Source organism: Psammomys obesus, unplaced genomic scaffold (assembly GCF_907164565.1).
Source record: "Psammomys obesus unplaced genomic scaffold, mPsaObe1.curated_primary_1811, whole genome shotgun sequence".
In the NCBI taxonomy this organism is placed as follows: Eukaryota; Metazoa; Chordata; class Mammalia; order Rodentia; family Muridae; genus Psammomys; species Psammomys obesus.
The window spans coordinates 174,330-192,816 of NW_026590905.1; the positions used below are offsets into that span (position 1 = coordinate 174,330).

An 18,487-nucleotide genomic window follows, 5' to 3' on the forward strand; every position below is an offset into this window, starting at 1 on the left:
GACTGAGCAAACGAACCCAGTAGTGAAGGGGGTCACAGGCTACTTGAAGAAGATATTTCTTACAGGAAACAAGTTAGGAGCCTCCCACAGAGGGCCTCTGAAAAGCTCTGCCAAGCAGACTATCAAAGCAGATGCTGAGACTTATGGTCAACTGTTGGGCAGAGTGCATGGAATCTTATGAAAGAAGTGGGAAATAGTAAGATCTGGAGAGGACAGGAGCTCCACAAGGAGAGCAACAGAACCAAAAAATCTGGGCCCAGGAGTCTTTCCAGAGACTCATACTCCAACCAAATACCATGCATGGAGATAACCTAGAACCCCTGCACAGATGTAGCCCATGACAGTTCAGTGTCCTAGTGGGTTCCATAGTAATGGGAACAGAGACTGCTTCTGACATGAACTAATTGGCCTGCTTTTTGATCACCTCCCCCTGCGGGGGGCACAGCCTTACCAGGCCACAGAAGATGACAATGCAGCCACTCCTGATGAGATCTGATAGACTAGGATCAGAAGGAAGGAGAGGAAGACCTCCCCTATCAGTGGACTTGGGGAGAGGCATGTGTGGAGAAGGGAGAGAGAAGGTAGGATTGGGAGGGGAAAAGGGAAGGGCTTATGGGGGGATACAAAATGAATAAAGTGTAATTTTAAAAAAATTAAAATAAATAAATAAATAAATAAGAAGATATTTCTTTACATTTAACATAAAAGTAAAATGAGTAGAGACAATTAGATCTCTGTGAGTTCAAGGCCAGCCTGGTCTACAGAGCAATTCCGAGGGTAGCCAGAGCTACAAAGAGAAATCCTGTCCCAAAAAATAAATATTAATAATTAATATTTAAATAATTAATTAATCCATTAATTGAATGTGTAGTAAAGGTCACTCATAAAATAAAATTCAGTTCCTTTTAAATCAAGTTTTTTTAAATATGCAAAATTGTCCCTCATTTGTACTAGTATTTTAATAGTATATGCACAATATTGTAGCTACTTATAAGATAGGATTATAATTTTTTTGTAACCTGCCTTACTTACGAAATAACACGGATTTTACATTCAATACATGGAGACGCTACTTCATTTTTTTTCTGTAGCTGAGCTCAAACTCAAGACCTTCCACATGCTGGGTAAGAGCTCAGTCACTGAACCTCACACTCCGCACTGTCCTTTCCTTGGCTTGAAATAAATCTTTGTTTTGAAGTTCATAAAGAGCAATGCCACGCACCAAGCCCTGGAGTTGAGTATCTACGATGAAAACCCTCATCCTAACAAAGGGAGTAACCGCCGGCCGTGCGGTTCTCGTGTTGATCCTGTGTCAGTCAGGCTGAAGCGGTGGGCTGTGATGGCGTGAGCCCTTACATGCATCGCTCACTCTTCTTTTCCTTTGGTATTTTTTTTCTATTTTAATTAAAATCTAACTACATCATTTCCCTTTCTTCCCTCCACCCCCTCCTGTGCCGTCTTGTTCAGGCAGCCGGACTGTTCCAGCATCGTGAGGATGGCTCTCCCCGCCATTTCCGGAGGCCTCGCCCTCACTTCCTGTGGCTCCTGCACTCTTCTGCCTCCTTTCCCATCCGCAAGCGGAGCACCCGGCGGTCAAGTTGTTCTCTGCGTTCTGACCAGTTGTGGTTTTCTATGACGGTCCCTGTCCCATGCCCGCTGCACTAACAAGCTTCCGTGATGAGGGATGAGAGCTAGGCTTCCCAAGCAAGGAGGCCTCACGAGCCTGCTCCACTCTCAATGTTCCCACCCGTGTCTTCCTTCCTCTCTGATGATTATCTAAGACCCTGACCCTCCGGGTGGCCAGCCCCTGGCAGGTCTGTTCCCTGAGCAACATCCCGGATCTCAGCCTTACTGAAGACTGTTCGGAGGGTCTCAACATAAATTTCAGGCAATTTCCAGATCATTTCCACCTCATTCTCAAAATTTAATCTATAAACAGCTCCATTTTAAAATACGTTCTTTATTTTTAATTAAAATATGAATACACCTTTCTCCCTCCTATATGAATACACCTTTCTCCCTCCTATCCCCTTCCCTTAATTCTTCCCATATATATTATAGTATTCCATTAAATGACCATCCTAAATTTTATACGAAAAATATTCTCTTTAATACTTGTTTCACTGTTCTAAAAAAAAAAAAAAAAACTATCTATTTATATTTTAGCATATGACCACTTGTTTCCTTAGAATCAGTACCTATGAATTAATTCTTAAATATTTTTGGCTGACATACTTAATTGTAAACACGTGGGGCATAATCTGTGCTGTGAACATTTTGTACTCATTTCTCTTATGAGTGAAGAAAAAAGCTGAGCTTTTCATCAAGTAACTGGATGTGTTGTTCATGGGTTTTGCAAACCTCAACTGCTTTTTAAAAGGGGAAGAACATTATCCTTAAAATATCCTTTTAAAAAACAATCTCTTCGCGAAAACAGTCATCTCTATGCCGACAAAATATAAGGAAAAAAAATTTAAGGCTGCTCTGGGAATTTCAGTGTAAGGTTAAGCATACTTGTGACCCATTGTGTTGTTCTTTTCACTGTAGAAAATATTGTTTCCATACGCAGGGCTTCTGTGGCCTGAAGCCAAGGAAGCTAAGGACACACTCACACTTGTGTTTCAGCAGCTGCGTCCTTACTCCGAAGGCAGCAACGAAAGGAGTAGTGAGTGACCTCTGAACCATGGCAAGGTATCTTTTCGCCCGTTTATAATGGTGCTTCAGAGATCTCAGTACTGCTTGGAGAGTTCCCTGACTTCCTCAGGCTAATCAAAAGTTTCTAGCCTTTGTCCGGACTCATGTTCTTCATGCCAGAAACTCATTGTGCAACCAGCCTCCTCCTGGATGAACTTACAAGGATCTTTGTACACAGTTTTTCTAATGCTGATGTGGCATGTTCAGATGGAAACGAAAGCGGTGATGGAATCAAAATGGCATGCTTTCCGTGCCCATTCTTCTACACAGCATACAGCTCAGGACGACATTTAACCCTTTAGTCTCAATGTCCCGATCTGCAGTCCAACAGGGTGACTGGCAAGATTGAAGGGGGTTTCAAAAACATGTGCCGCACACCCCTGAGTGAAGAAGGGGTCCTCTGCAAGGGCCAGTCCACAGGTTGACCTGAGTTCCACTGAGTCCCATCAAAGCCTTAGCCTCCTTCCCTTCGCTCATGTTTTTTGCATGTGGGATGTAATCTTTGTTCCTGGGCTATGTTTCCTTTACACAGTCAAACTCAGGATTCGTTGTTGTTTTGTGGTGGATGAGGGGCAGTGAGGTTCCTGAAGCTTTTATTTCACAGACAGCCCCACGGGCTGGTGGGTGACACACACACACACACAGGGCCATCTGAGGGCCCACCTCCCTGTCCCCCCAAGGCCTCCCTCTCTGCCCTGGGCTTCTTCCTACCTTCTCCCTTGTCAAGCTGCTGAAGCCTGCAGACGAGGAAGCTAAGGACACTATTGCTCCTCCTGTGTGATCTGCAGGGGCAGGGGCTGGGCATCCACTTGACTGTGACGGCTCCCTCACAGCCTCCTTGGGCAACACAGGTCACCTTGCTCCTACCTGAAATCACTACCCCTTGCAGAAGTTGAGTTTCTTTTAATTTTTAAGGGAAAGTTCTAATACTTTGCAATTTTGTCAACAGTTTTCCAGACTTAGTAGCTTTCAAGGCATAAGATGATCTCTGGAATGTCTCTGTTTCTCCTGCATTCTCTGTTCACGCCCATAATCTGCCTTGTTACGCAATTACAGCGCCATCTTGCTTTACTAAACCAAGATGTAGGCCATCTATTACTGCAGCTGGCCTCTTCTGTTCACATCTCATTTCTGATTTTAAAACTCAAAGCTATCCTCTACCTTAGGCTCTAAATGGAATCTCTTATCTGGTCAGCTCACTCTATCCATCTGCTTCTACCATTTTTGTAATTCTTTCCCTATTTACTAGATCTATTTTTTCAGTAGCCTGTATTTATATTTATCTTTTTTCTTCTTTCAACTTAAATCTTCAGTTCCTAAGTTAAAATAAATAAATTAATTAAGTAGATCTGACATATACCTACTGGGGTAAAAGGGTGGTGAGTTTGAGACTAGCCTAGGTTACATAGAAGATCTTGCCACAAATAAACAGATTGAAAAACTGAGTGTTTGCTGTGTGGAGATTGCACCACGGAATAATCTCATTGCTAAAGCCAGAATGTAGATCAAAACACTCTTGAGGAATGTGTTGGAAGTCCACCACTTCAGAGAAATATCAGGGTAATTTATAATATCTTTAGTTTAAATATTTTTGAGGTTTTAATAAACTATATAATTTATTTGTTCCTAGAATTGTTTAAAATGGGATTCTACAATTACTGAACTAGAATTTGTTTTGAATTCTGAAAATAACCTTATATTATTTATGATTATCCAAGTTCCAAATAAGACATTCAACCCTTTGGGGACAGGGTCCTACATTTTATATTTCTCACAGTTGCTACCATGAATTAACTAAATCATACTAACTAATCTGAAGAATGAATAGATGAATAGATCCCTAAAGAAAATTTTCTTCCTTTTGTACACATTTGGACATTATCTTTGAGCAAGATTCAAATGAAGGGATAGATATAAAATAAACCTTAAAATAAAGATTTGGAAATTAACATATATTCTTTTGTTAGTTAAAATTCAGAAACTCAATATTACTTATCAGCTTTAAAAAATGATTGGTATATTGAATGAGTGTTGGGTTTGTATAATTTTGTTTTGATGATTTTATAAAACTTCTGGGGCTTATATTTATATCTAGATATTTATTTATGTTTGCATTCTTTGTGGTTCTCCTTAGGAATTTTCATGGCAGAGTCCTACCTTCCTCTATAATTTATACCTATATCTTTAAAAAAAAGATATGTGCCTTTTTGCTTAACTTCTGAGAGTTTCATGAATTTTAAATACTTACATAATAAATATCTGTCAAGTTATTAATATATATTGAGCTTTCATGTTATATATGTGAAGTATTTATATTTTGACTTCAGAATTGGTGTATTAGTTTTTCCTATAATGTTTCATAATTCAAATAGTCTTTATTTATTTATATCAAATTGTTTGTCTCAAATTATTATTATATCAAATTGTCATCAAATTATTTATTCATATCAAGTTGCCATTTCAACATACAGTTTATTCATATACATAAAGGTAGCATTTGAACTATATTTAAAATATTTTAAATAAACTCAGGTTTAGGTCAGAATTTCAATACTTGAAAGTAATTCCACTCAAAATGATCAAAATTACGTTTTCATAGAAATAACATGAGGTTCATGCCTATAACCCCAGGATTCCAGATTGCAGGCAGGAAGATCAGGAATTCCAGGTCATTCTTCGCTCTACAGACAGTTCAAGGCCAGCCTGGATTATATGCCTCCTGTCAATGGAAACACAAAAGCAAGGCTCTGATGATGGCTCAGCAGATAAGAGTGTTTACTGCGCAAGCATGGGGACCTGAGTTCAAGTCCTCAGCACCACAAAGTGCACCCAAGAATTCACTGCAGTATGGTAACCTGCAGAAGATGAAGTCAACAAGACTGATCAACATTCCAACAGGCAGTACTAACTGGACTCAGTGGGTGAGAGAGAGAGAGAGAGAGAGAGAGAGAGAGAGAGAGAGAGGAAAGGAGGAGGTGGTAAAGGGGGAGTGGCTATGTTGAGGGTCTGGGCAACACCCTGGGAGGATGAGTTAGGAGGGGATATGATCACATTCATGTTTACATTTGGCAAAGAATAAATAAAAAGATGTTCTAAGAAGCAATTCTTTTTTTCTGCCTTGCATTTCTAGTTTGGAGCAAGCTGACGGTTTACATTGCTGTGAGACACATCCTTTCCTCCTGGAAACACCGGCTTTCCCTTTGCTCAGACTTCACTCTTTACTCGGACTCTTACCGTCTCTGTTCCTGGGAATTCCAGTGGTCAGGACAACAACTTGCCATCTTCCACACTCCTGCTAGAATATTTCTGAATGTACTCTGAAGCCTGCAGACCAGGAGTCACATCAGAAAAGAAAAATATTGGCGGGTTAGAGACTGGGAAGTAGTCACTTCTCATCAAGATTGCAGCATAACTGGAATTAGTAAAAATGATGAAGTGTCGTTCAACGATGAGGAAGTTGTCTGAGTGAGAATGTAGACACACCACCGTTGCCCTTCACTCTGCTCCCCACTTTCTTGGGTAATGATCAGTACTGGGGAAAAGGGCACAACTAAGCAGATTTTAAAACACACACACACACACACACACACACACACACTAAATTGTGGAAAGGTAAAGGTCCCTTACTATAGTTAATGAAAACTCAGTTGTTCACTCTAAATTCCTGAATTCTCTCCGTGACTTCATCAATGATGACCAATGACCGTTAATTGGTTCATTTATACTATCAAGACACATTTTGGATTATCCACACATCTTGTTCTTATATTTCAAGTACATAGAATTGAATCAGTTATAATTTAGTGGTGCAATATATTGGTCATGATTGACACTTGCATATATTTTATTTATTTAATAATACATTTTCTATAACAAACATTGGTAAGGCTGTCAAGTATATCTCCTCATCTCTACCACAGTTGATTTGTCACTAGACTCTATGTGAGTTTGTTGACAATTCTTTTGTTTATTGACAAGTTTATTGTTTAATTGGTGCTATTATATCTACTTTTGAACATTTGCACTTTCACATAATATAGTCAATGTTGAAAGTATTTTGAGCATATCATGTCAGGTTTATTTTCAGTATCTTCCTTGTCACTTTATGTCCTTTAATCTGCAAATAATTGTTGAAAGGGAGGGTCTCCAATCCGGAAGCAGGCATTGATACAGAAAGACAATCAAGTCAGCAAGTGAAATCCAAGCAGATCATATGGGAGACCAATTCCTGGAACTGGTACTTCACCAAGACTTTGTCATAGGCACATGAACAAAGCAGAACTCCAATTACTAGAATCAGGAAAAAAAAAAAAAAAAAACCATCATCACGTTCTGGAATCAAAGTCAACTTTCTGTCAGGAAGCAGACAATAACCAAAAATTTCTATGTAATAAAGCATATGCTATATATGTCAACACCCATACTTTATAGATTCTGTATAAATAGCTGAATTTGCAAATACGCAGCCTAAACTTAAATTCAACATGCTGGAATATTAAAGGGAAACAGGCTGAGATAAAGGTCAACACTGAACTAACTGAGGCTGAAGACATTGCTCTGGGGTGTTTGCTGTGGGGAAATTGGATACAGAGATGAAGAAATTTCAAAAATGAAGAAATGAGAGTTGATAGTGTTGAAATAAAAGGGCTCTGATCATTAATAGTGTCAAGGGTTGGTTCTCTCCCATGCAGTGGGTGCTGGTTTGGGCCAGGCCTTGGTTGGACATTCCCTCAGTCTCGTCTCCATCTGTTCTGTCTTTATCCATGCACAGCTTGTAGGCAGGATGAATTTTGAGTCGAAGCTTTAGTGGCTGGGCTGGTGTTCCCTTCCCTCTACTAGGAGACGTGTCTAGTTAGAGGGTGTCCTCTCTTGTCTCTGTGGCCACTGCTACTAGGGATCTCTGCTAAAGTCCTTCTCATATCCCCACAGAAGCCTACTCTGGCTTAGGTCTCAAGCTCATCAGAGAGATGCCCTCAACCAGTTTCTCTTTAGACAGAAGTCAAGCAGAGTTGTCCTCTGAGAGGCTCCACCCAAAAGCACCTCAAAACAGATGCTGAGACTCACAATCCCATCATTGGGCAAGACATAGGGAGCCTTGTGGAAAAGTGGGGTGGGGGAGAAAGGAGCTGGAGGTGATAGCAGCTTCACAAGAAGACCATCAGAGCAAACTAACCAGAGTCAAGAGAGTCCTGCTGAGACTGAAACACCAACCAAGGACCTTGCATGGACTGGACCTAGGCCCTCTACAATGATGGAGCTGATGGGTGGCTCAGGTCTCATGTAGGTCTCTAATAAGGGGAGTGGGGGCTCTCTCTCACATGGACTGTCTTGCCAGCTTTTCAGTTACTTCATCTTGGGGGACTATCTTGCCAGGTCACAGGAAAAGAGGACAAACTCAGCTCTGATAGGACTTGTTGAGCTGAGTTGTATGGGAAAGGGGACTCCCCTTTGCTGAGGAGAGGAGACCGGGTAGAGAAGCGGGAAGGGGGGGTAAGACTGGGAGGTGAAGAGTTCTGATCTTCCACCACATAGGATAACCAGATCTTCTGGCCATTCTTCCTGGCCCACAACAGAGCAGAAAACTAGAGAGCTACAGGGACAGTTTATTCCATAATTGGTAGAGCCTTTTAAAAACAGAAAGGAAACACTGGGCTGGGGATGATCCCATCACTCAAGAAGCTGAGAGATGGCCAAGATGGCGACTAGCGCACACAGTTTCCGAGCTGTGGAAGAGATAAAGTTCTGAGTTGATGAGTGGAAGGACTTCTGAAGCCAGGGAAACAACGGAGAGACTTTCTAAACAACAGGGAACATCGCAGGAGGTGAAAACCTTGGTCTTGGGTCACCCAGGGACTTGTTTGGGGAAGGTGAGAAGCGATCCTTTGATCTCTCGGCACTCCCCTCCCCCAGACCTCCCTCCTCCTCGGCACAGCAGACTCACCTTTCTCAGCGCAGACCTAACTGCCTGGGGCCTGCAGCCACTGAGGCAGAGCCCCAAGCCCTTTATCAGCAAAGGCCAGCAGTACTGTGTCTCGGAGCCCCAGATTCGCGCGGCAGCTGCACCATCCTCCCAGGGCGTGAGTCTGCTAGACGCCATACTAGCTCCGCAGGAGGGCCATCACTGATGGTACGGCCCGCCCAATCCCACAGTGACAGAGAATACGCTATATACTCACCAAAAACAGACAGAAACGCCATACAAGCTAGACACACCAGGCGCTGGGCCTCCGAAGCTTGGAGAGCACAGTGAAGAGACCCCAGGACTTCCCAGAAAGCATCTGGACTAGCAACCCAGTCTCCACTTACAACGGGACTTTCTAACCTGGCGGCGGAGCAGCACTGAGCTGGCGGGGCACATCAGCCCTCCAGTTTAAGACTAACCAGGGCCAAACCAGAGAACAGAAAGCCTGCTTACCCCGATTCCTACTGACGTGAACACCCTGAAATCTCCAGCTGCAGCAAGACCTCATAACCTGGCAGTGACAGCAGCACGGAACTGGCGGAGCACATCAAAGAAGCAGGGCCAAACCAGAGAGCAGAGAGCCCAGATACCCCGATCTCTGCCAAGTGACCTGCCTGTAAGTGAGTGCACCCTTGAGAATCTGCAGCTCCCCTGATCCTGGGTCCTTCTAAAACAGAAGCCAGGCATCGAACCCCCTCCCACCCATATACCCACTTTGGGAAACAGAGGGGCACTTGGAACATTGAAGTTCCTGCTCTGTGGGTCTAATTGAGGAGTTAAGGCAGTTAATGCCAGAAATTGCGCTGCGATCATCACTAGCGCCTGTGACATATACATTGCAGAGCCCCTCCCACACACTCAAGGGTTCAACATTAGCCATCACTCTGTCCCTCGAGACACACGCCCACGCCCACTTACACACACACACACACACACACACACACACACACACTTGCATTTGCCTCTGATTGCGCCTGCGTACTTTCCTCCCACAGGTACAGCTAGTCCTCAGCACACGCTAAGGACACGGGACCTCTCTCAACTTCCTGAAGAATTCTCCAGACTCGAGAGAGAGACAGGACCAGTCTGATCGGCAGAATCCAAAAACAAACAGGGAAGGTCTCAGATAAGCCAATGGCCAGGGGTAGGCGAAAGAACACTTCCAACATAAATCAGGACATCATGACTTCACCAGCAAACCCCAAAATCGATGGATACTCCAATTCATCAGAAGCACAGGAAAATGACCTTAAAGTCATGCTTGCTCATTTGAGGCTCATAAGGAGGAAATGAACAAATCTTTCAAAGAGTTGGCCAGTCAATTGGAGGTAAAGAAAGAAGAAATAGACAAAACCCTTAAAGAAACACAGGCAAACATAGCCAAACAAATAGAGGCACAAGTAGAGAAAAAATTAGTGGCATATAAAAAGGAAATGAACAAAGAAATAGAGTCCATCGTAGAGAGACAGGAATCCAAATTCAAACACATGAAAGAAATGGTGCAAGGCATGAAAACAGAATTAGAATCAATAAAGAAAACACAAAATGAGAAAACTCTTGAGCTGGAGAACTTGGAGAAAAGATCAGGAACCACAAAAGTAAGCATCACCAACAGAATACAAGAGATGGAAGAGAGAATCTCTGGAGCTGAAGATACACTTGCAGAAATTGATACTTCTCTCAAAGAAAAAGTAAAATCAGAAAAGTTCCAATCACAAAATATCCAAGAAATCAAGGATGCTATGAAAAGACAAAATCTAAGAATAATAGGAATTGATGAAAAAGAAGACTCCAGGCTCCAAGGTCCAGAAAATATTTTCAAGAAAATCATAGAAGAAAATTTTCCCAACTTAAAGAAAGAGATGTCCATAAATATACAAGAGGCCTACAGAACACCAAATAGACTAGACCAGAAAAGAAACACATCATGTCACATCATAGTCAAAACACTAAATCTACAGAACAAAGAAAAGATATTAAAAGCAGCAAGGGAAAAAGGCCAAGTAACATATGAAGGTAGACCTATCAGAATCACACCAGACTTCTCATCAGAAACTATGAAAGCCAGAAGGGCCTGGGCAAGCATCATTGAGACTCTAAGAGATCACAAATGTCAACCCAGACTACTGTACCCTGCAAAGCTTTCAATCAACATAGATGGAGAAAACAAAATATTCCATGACAAAACTAAATTTACGCAATATCTATACAGCAAACCAACCCTACAGAAGATAATAGAAGGAAAACTCCAATCCAACGAAAACGAATTCACCCAAGAAAACAGGGCATACAGATAATATCCCAACAAAAATGAAAAGAAAACAAGCAATGAAACAGGGTAAGATCATTGACTCCACTACAAAAGGAACTAACATGCATTGGTCAATATTATCTATCAATATTAATGGACTCAACTCACCAATAAAAAGACACAGGCTAACAGAATGGTTACGGAAACAGGACCCAACATTCTGTTGCATCCAAGAAACACACCTATGCAACAAAGATAAACACTACCTCAGAGTAAAGGGCTGGAAAAATGTTTTTCAAGCAAATGGTTCCAGAAAACAAGCTGGAGTAGCCATCATAATATCTAATAAAATAGACTTTCATCCGAAGTTAATCAAAAAAGATAAGGACGGCCACTATATTCTCATCAAAGGAAAAATCCAACAAGAGGACATCACAATTTTGAATATCTATGCCCCAAATACAAGAGCACCTACATTCGTAAATGAAACAATATTAAAGCTTAAATCATACATTGATCCTAATACCTTAATAGTGGGAGACTTCAACACCCCACTCTCATCAGGGGACAGATCAACCAGACAGACACCAAATAGGGAAATAAAAGCACTCACAGAATCCTTAAATCAAATGGACCTAATAGACGTCTACAGATCTTTTCACCCAAACTCAAAAGAGTACACCTTCTTTTCAGCACCACATGGAACCTTCTCCAAAATAGACCATATAGTTGGTCACAAAGCAAGCCTCAACAGATACAAAAGGATTGAAATAATCCCTTGTATACTATCTGACCACCATGGACTAAAGCTGGACATCAACAACAACAGAAACAACAAAAAGCCGACATGCACATGGAAACTGAACAACTTACTACTCAATGACAGCTGGGTCAAAGAAGAAATAAAGAAAGAAATTAAAGACTTTCTAGAATTCAATGAAAATGAAGGCACAACATACCCAAATTTATGGGACACATTGAAAGCAGTGCTCAGAGGAAAATTTATAGCACTAAGTGCCTACAAGAAGAAATTCGTAACATCACATACAAACAACTTAATGGCCCACCTGAAAAACCTAGAAAAAAAAGAAGCAGATACACCCAAGAGGAGCAGACGGCTGGAAATAATCAAACTAAGGGCAGAAATCAATCAATTAGAAACAAATAAAATTATCCAAAGAATCAATGAAACAAAAAGCTGGTTCTTTGAGAAAATCAACAAGATAGACAAACCCTTCGCCAAACTAACTAAAAAGCAGAGAGAAACTATCCAAATCAACAAAATCAGAAAGGAAAATGGGGACATAACTACAGACACTGAGGAAATCCAAACGATTATTAGGTCATACTACAAAAGCCTATATGGCACAAAATTTGAAAATCTAAATGAAATGGATAACTTTCTTGACAGATCCCATCTACCAAAATTAAGTCAAGATCAGGTAGAAAGACTGAATAGCCCTATATCTCCCAAGGAAATTGAAGCAGTCATTAACAGTCTCCCCTCCAAAAAAAGCCCTGGACCAGATGGCTTCAGCGCAGAATTCTACAAGACCTTCAAAGAAGTACTAACACCAATTCTCCTCAAACTATTCCACAAAATAGAAATAGAAGGAACACTACCAAACTCATTCTATGAAGCCATAGTCACCATGATACCTAAACCACACAAAGATCCAACAAAAAAAGAGAACTTCAGACCTATCTCTCTTATGAACATTGATGTAAAAATATTCAATAAAATACTTGCAAACCGAATCCAAGAACACATCAAAGATATCATCCACCATGACCAAGTAGGCTTCATCCCAGGAATGCAAGGGTAGTTCAACATATGGAAATCCATCAATGTAATCCACCACATAAACAAAATGAAGGAGAAAAACTACATGATCATCTCCTTAGATGCTGAAAAAGCATTTGACAAAGTCCAACACCCATTTATGTTTAAAGTCTTGGAGAGATCAGGGATACAAGGCACATACCTAAAGATAGTAAAGGCAATATATAGCAAGCCTATAGCCAACATCAAACTCAATGGAGAGAAACTTAAATCAATCCCACTGAAATCAGGAACAAGACAAGGCTGCCCACTCTCTCCATATCTCTTCAACATTGTACTTGAAGTCCTAGCCAGAGCAATAAGACAACTAAAGGAGATCAAGGGGATACAAATCGGAAAGGAACAGGTCAAAGTGTCACTATTTGCAGATGATATGATAGTATACATGAGCGACCCCAAAGATTCAACCAGAGAACTTCTTCAGCTGATAAACACCTTCAGCAAAGTGGCAGGATACAAAATCAACTCAAAAAAATCAGAAGCCCTCTTGTATACCAAAGACAAAAAGGCTGAGAAAGAAATTAGGGAAACAACACCCTTCACAATAGCCACTAATAACATAAAGTACCTTGGTGTCACTCTAACCAAGCAAGTGAAAGACCTGTTTGAGAAAAACTTCAAGTCTTTGAAGAAAGAAATTGAAGAAGATCTCAAAAGATGGAAAGATCTCCCGTGCTCATGGATTGGTAGGATTAACATTGTGAAAATGGCCATCCTGCCAAAAGCAATCTACAGATTCAATGCAATTCCCATCAAAATACCAACTCAATTCTTTACAGACCTTGAAAAAAAGATTCTCAGCTTCATATGGAGAAACAAAAAACCCAGAATCTCCAAAACGATCCTGTACAACAACAGATCATCTGGAGGTATCTCCATTCCCGATCTCAAGCTGTACTACAGGGCAACAGTAATAAAAACTGCATGGTATTGGCATAGAAACAGAAAGGAGGATCAATGGAACTGCATAGAAGACCCAGAAATAAACCCACACACCTATGAATACTCAATATTTGACAAAGAAGCCAAATCCATTCAATGGAAAAAAGACAGCATCTTCAACAAATGGTGCTGGACCAACTAGATGTCTACATGCAGAAAAATGAAAATAGATCCATATTTATCACCCTGCACAAAACTAAAGTCCAAGTGGATCAAGGACCTCAACATAAAACCAGATACTCTAAATCAGTTGGAAAAAAAAAAGTGGGGAACAGCCTAGAGCTCATTGGTACAGGAGACAACTTCCTGAACAGAACACCAACAGCACAGGCTCTAAGAGCAACAATCAATAAATGGGACCTCATGAAACTGAAAAGCTTCTGTAAAGCAAAAGACACTGTCATCAAAACAAATAGACAGCCTACAGATTGGGAAAGAATCTTCACCAACCCTTTATCTGACAGAGGGCTAATATCCAGTATATATAAAGAACTAAAGAAGCAGAAAAGCAACAAACCTAGTAATCCAATTAAAAAATGGGGAACAGAGCTAAACAGAGAATTCTCGAAAGAGGAACATCGAATGGCAGAGAAACACTTAAAGAAATGCTCAACCTCATTAGCCATTAGGGAAATGCAAATCAAAACGACCCTGAGATTTCACCATCAGAATGGCCAAGATGAAAAACTCAAGTGATAGCACATGCTGGAGAGGTTGTGGAGAAAAGGGAACCCTCCTCCATTGCTGGTGGGAATGTAAACTGGTTCAACCACTTTGGAAGTCAATCTGGCACTTTCTCAGACAACTAGGAGTAGTGCTACCTCAAGACCCAGCTATACCACTCCTAGGTATATACCCAAAATTTGCTCAAGTACACAACAAGGACATTTGTTCAACCATGTTCGTAGCAGCTTTATTTGTAATAGCCAGAACTTGGAAACAACCCAGATGTCCATCAACGGAGGAATGGATACAGAAATTGTGGTATTTTTACACAATGGAATACTACTCAGCAATCAAAAAGGAGGAAATCATGAAATTTGCAGGCAAGTGGTGGGATCTAGAAAAGATCATTCTGAGTGAAGTATCCCAGAAGGAGAAAGACAAACTTGGTATATACTCGCTTATATAGACCTACAAGATTTGATAAACATAATGAAATCTACACACCTAAAGAAGATAATCAAGAAAGTGGACACAGGCGAAGGTGATTAATCCTCATTTAGAAAGACAAATGGGATGTGCATTGAACGTATGACAGGAGTCTACCACAAAAGGCATCTGAAAGACTCTACCTAGCAGTGTTTCAAAGCAGACACTAAGACTCATAACCAAACCCTCGGCAGAGTGCAGGGAATCATATGAAAGAAGGGAAGTTAGTATGATATGGAAAGGATCGGAGCTCTACAAGGACCAAATATATCCGGGCACAGGGTCTTTTCTGAGACTGACACTCAACCAAGGACCATCTATGGATATAACCTAGAACTTCTGCTCGGATGTGGCCCGTGGTAGCTCAGTAACCAAGTAGTTTTCCAAAGTAAGGGGAACACGGACTATTTCTAACAGGATCTCAAGGGCAGGCTGTTTGACCCCCCCCCCCCCAGGGGAGGAGCAGTCTGTTAGGCCACAGAGGAGGACTTTGCAGCCAGCCCTGAAGATACCTGATAAAACAGGGTCAAATGAAAGGGGAGGAGGTCCTCCCCTATCAGTGGACTTGGAAAGGGGCAGGGAGGAGACCAGGGAGGGAGTGTGGGGTTGGGGAGGGAATGAGGGAGCGGGATACAGCTGGGACACAGAGTTAACAAAATGTAACTAAAAAGAAAAATTAAATTAAAAAAAATGCAAAAAAAAAAAAAAAGAAGCTGAGGGATGAACATCATGAGTTAGGATCTGCTTGACTTTTTAAAATTATATCAGCCACTATTAAATTTCTCTGAAATTTTTCTAAATTGTTTGTGATTTCTTGAAGCTCACTGAGCTTCGCATAAGCAGCTTTATTTTTTTAATTGTCAGGCTGACCATTTATCCTCAAAGCTTTTGTGTTGGTCACTGTCACCTTAATCTGCTTTCTTGGGGACATCTTGGTTTTTTGTTTTTTGTTTTTTTTTTTTGTTTTTTTTTTAATGTTCTTGATCTTTGCTGCCATATAAAAACATTTGAACATGAAATGTGTAAATATTCATTCCATACTGCACAGCCCGGCTTTTTCTAGAACTACCCTCCCACAGAAAGCCTGTCTTGAATGCTAAGCAGACAACTGCCGCACCATAGCAAGCGCTTACCTCAGGACGTTATAGCTGCTGTGAGCCTCACCTGCATTCTTCATTTGTAACTGAACCCTCGTGAGACTACCCATATTTGTAATGTTTTCTGACACCATCAGAACAAGTCAACTGTGAGAAGTACCTTCACAATGATGGGGGAGCCACTATGGAAATGATGGATCCAGGGAAGACCTGGAGAAAGCTCCACAGGCTTCGTGGAATGATTCAAGCAGCATCATTCATCCTGCTGGCAGAAGGAGTGCCAAAGCTTGCATCCAAACTTACGGGATGTTTGGGATGAGGATCTCGCCTCTTGGTAGATTCAGGATAGATTTCTGTGACTCCAGGAGACACCAAAGAACTCCTGCTCTGCCATTCTGCTGAAGACACTCTTGTCTTGATGTTTCTTTCTGTCTTTTCATTGAATTTAATTTTTTAATTTTTTTTCAGATATGAGCTTGTGGCATGTGTGCATGTTCACAAGTGCATGCGTGTGTAGGTGTACATGTATGTGTGTTCATTGCATGTGGACCTCTGAGAGTGGTGCTGGGTGTCTTCCTCGAGCTCTTCACCTTGAGGCAGTCTCATGGACTCACTGCTCTGACTAGTCAGGGTACCAGCTTACCCATGGGCTCTGTTGTGTCTGACTACTGTGCTGTGATTATAGGCAGGGCACTAAATGTGTCAAAAAAAAAAGAAAAAAAGAAAAAACACTAAACACTCAGTGAAATTCACCCCGTGATGCCTCAACTTCAACAGTACTAACTGAGATGAATAAAGTTTGCTATATGGTTTGCCAATGCTCAAGGCAAATAAGACATCTTGGTTTGGCCATTTGACGCCAATTTTGAGAGTGGTGATAATGAGATGTCTTGTTTGTTTGTTGAGACAAGGTTTCTCTGTGTAATGGAGTCCTGGCTGTGCTGTCCTGGACTTGCTTTGTAGAACTGGCTGGCCTCAAACTTAAAGATATCCACCTGCCTCTGTCTCCTTTGGGAGGAATTAAGGCTTGCCCCACCACTCCCGGCTAAAGAAAAGTCTTATTAGGCATATGTTGAGTATTCAGAACCCATTCTTCAACCAAGTACCCTATGTCAGCAGTGGACACAGGATAAATGAGCTACCTCTGGATTTAAGAAACTCTGTTGGAAGACTGTGATTGACAAGAATCTTTGTTGTTTGACTTATATCTCATGGCTGTTCCTGTATTTGTTCAGATTAATATACACACAGTATAAGGTACCCAGAATAGCACAAACCCACCTTCCCATGGCTAGCAGACAAGCAAGCATCGCTCTATTATCTTTGGCCATTTAGACTAGTAGTGTGCTTGTTGTATTAAAAATAATACATTATTCAGCCTTTGAACATGACTTGAAAAGGCTACCAGGTGCTAGTTGACAGTTGTGCTTTCAGTGGGACAAAAGCTCCTATGCTCATGTCAACATTGCTGACTTCTATGTCTGTGAACAGCCCTAATGATAAGACTAAATGTTATTCATTTGCCCAGAGTTCTTGGATTGACATAAATTAACAAGTTTCTGGTAGGTTACCAATTATGAGAGATCCTAATAGGAACAGTGTGAACTGGGGTATGATTTTATCAGAGAGAACGGGCAGAGGAGAAAATAAGGAAAGCTATATAAGTTGCTTGTGGACATGTAACATGGGCCATTATTTGGAGGACACAGACATGGCTGACACAGACATGGCTCCCGGGAGCAGTACAAGCCAGGACCCCAGCATGGTCTCAGGTGGCATCACTGTCTACACACATCAGGCTGTTCCTCATTACCTGCAAGTCTCCAGTCCTGCCTCTATTCATTGTGCCCACATCCTTCTGCTTCTCTTTCTCTTCCATTTCTCCACCATTTATTTGGTCCTCTTCGAGATGCCCAGGATCTCTGAGTCTCTGGGGTTGTCTCAGGAGTGGTCTCGGGAGTGCTATGACCTGCTCATGCGTTATGGCACAGGGCAGGGGTCATCTCAGGTGTCATCTGCTCTCACGCCTGCACTGCCATGGACTGGTGGTCATTTCAGGCTAGCTCCCTGTCCAGGCTCCGTGGGCCCATGTGAGGGTTATCTGTCTCACTCTCACCCAGAACCCAGTCCTGGTCAGGGTTCTTCTAATCTCTGGCTCACTCCCAACCCTGGAGGCCTGTCCAGGCCTGCACAGCAAGCTGGTGGTCCTCTCAGGCTTGCTTTATGGGAGTGTTAAGCTACTAATCATTCAGATACTCAAGGTCAAGAACACTGAGCCTAGACACAGCCTCTCCTCTCTGCCACACACAACAACCACATCTGCCATGCCTCTGGGGGCAGATTAATCAATCAATTAATTAAAATATTCAACCAAAAGCAACATGGTTGGTTGGTTGGTTGGTTTGTTTGTTTGTTTGTTTTGTAAATATATGGAAAGTGTTAAATTTTCCTTTGGTCATGAAAGGAAATCCAGAAAAAAAACAATTTCCTTTGGTTGTTTTATGTCCCAAAGTGGGAGGGGGAAGGGGACGACTCTCCCTTTAAGG

The 18,487-nt window shown here is 41.6% G+C and overlaps 1 pseudogene; it reads right to left on the minus strand.

The window, feature by feature from the left end:
* Nucleotides 1-18,169: 18,169 nt before the first annotated feature.
* On the minus strand, nucleotides 18,170-18,282 carry LOC129678601 (small nucleolar RNA SNORA17; annotated as a pseudogene).
* Nucleotides 18,283-18,487: the final 205 nt, after the last annotated feature.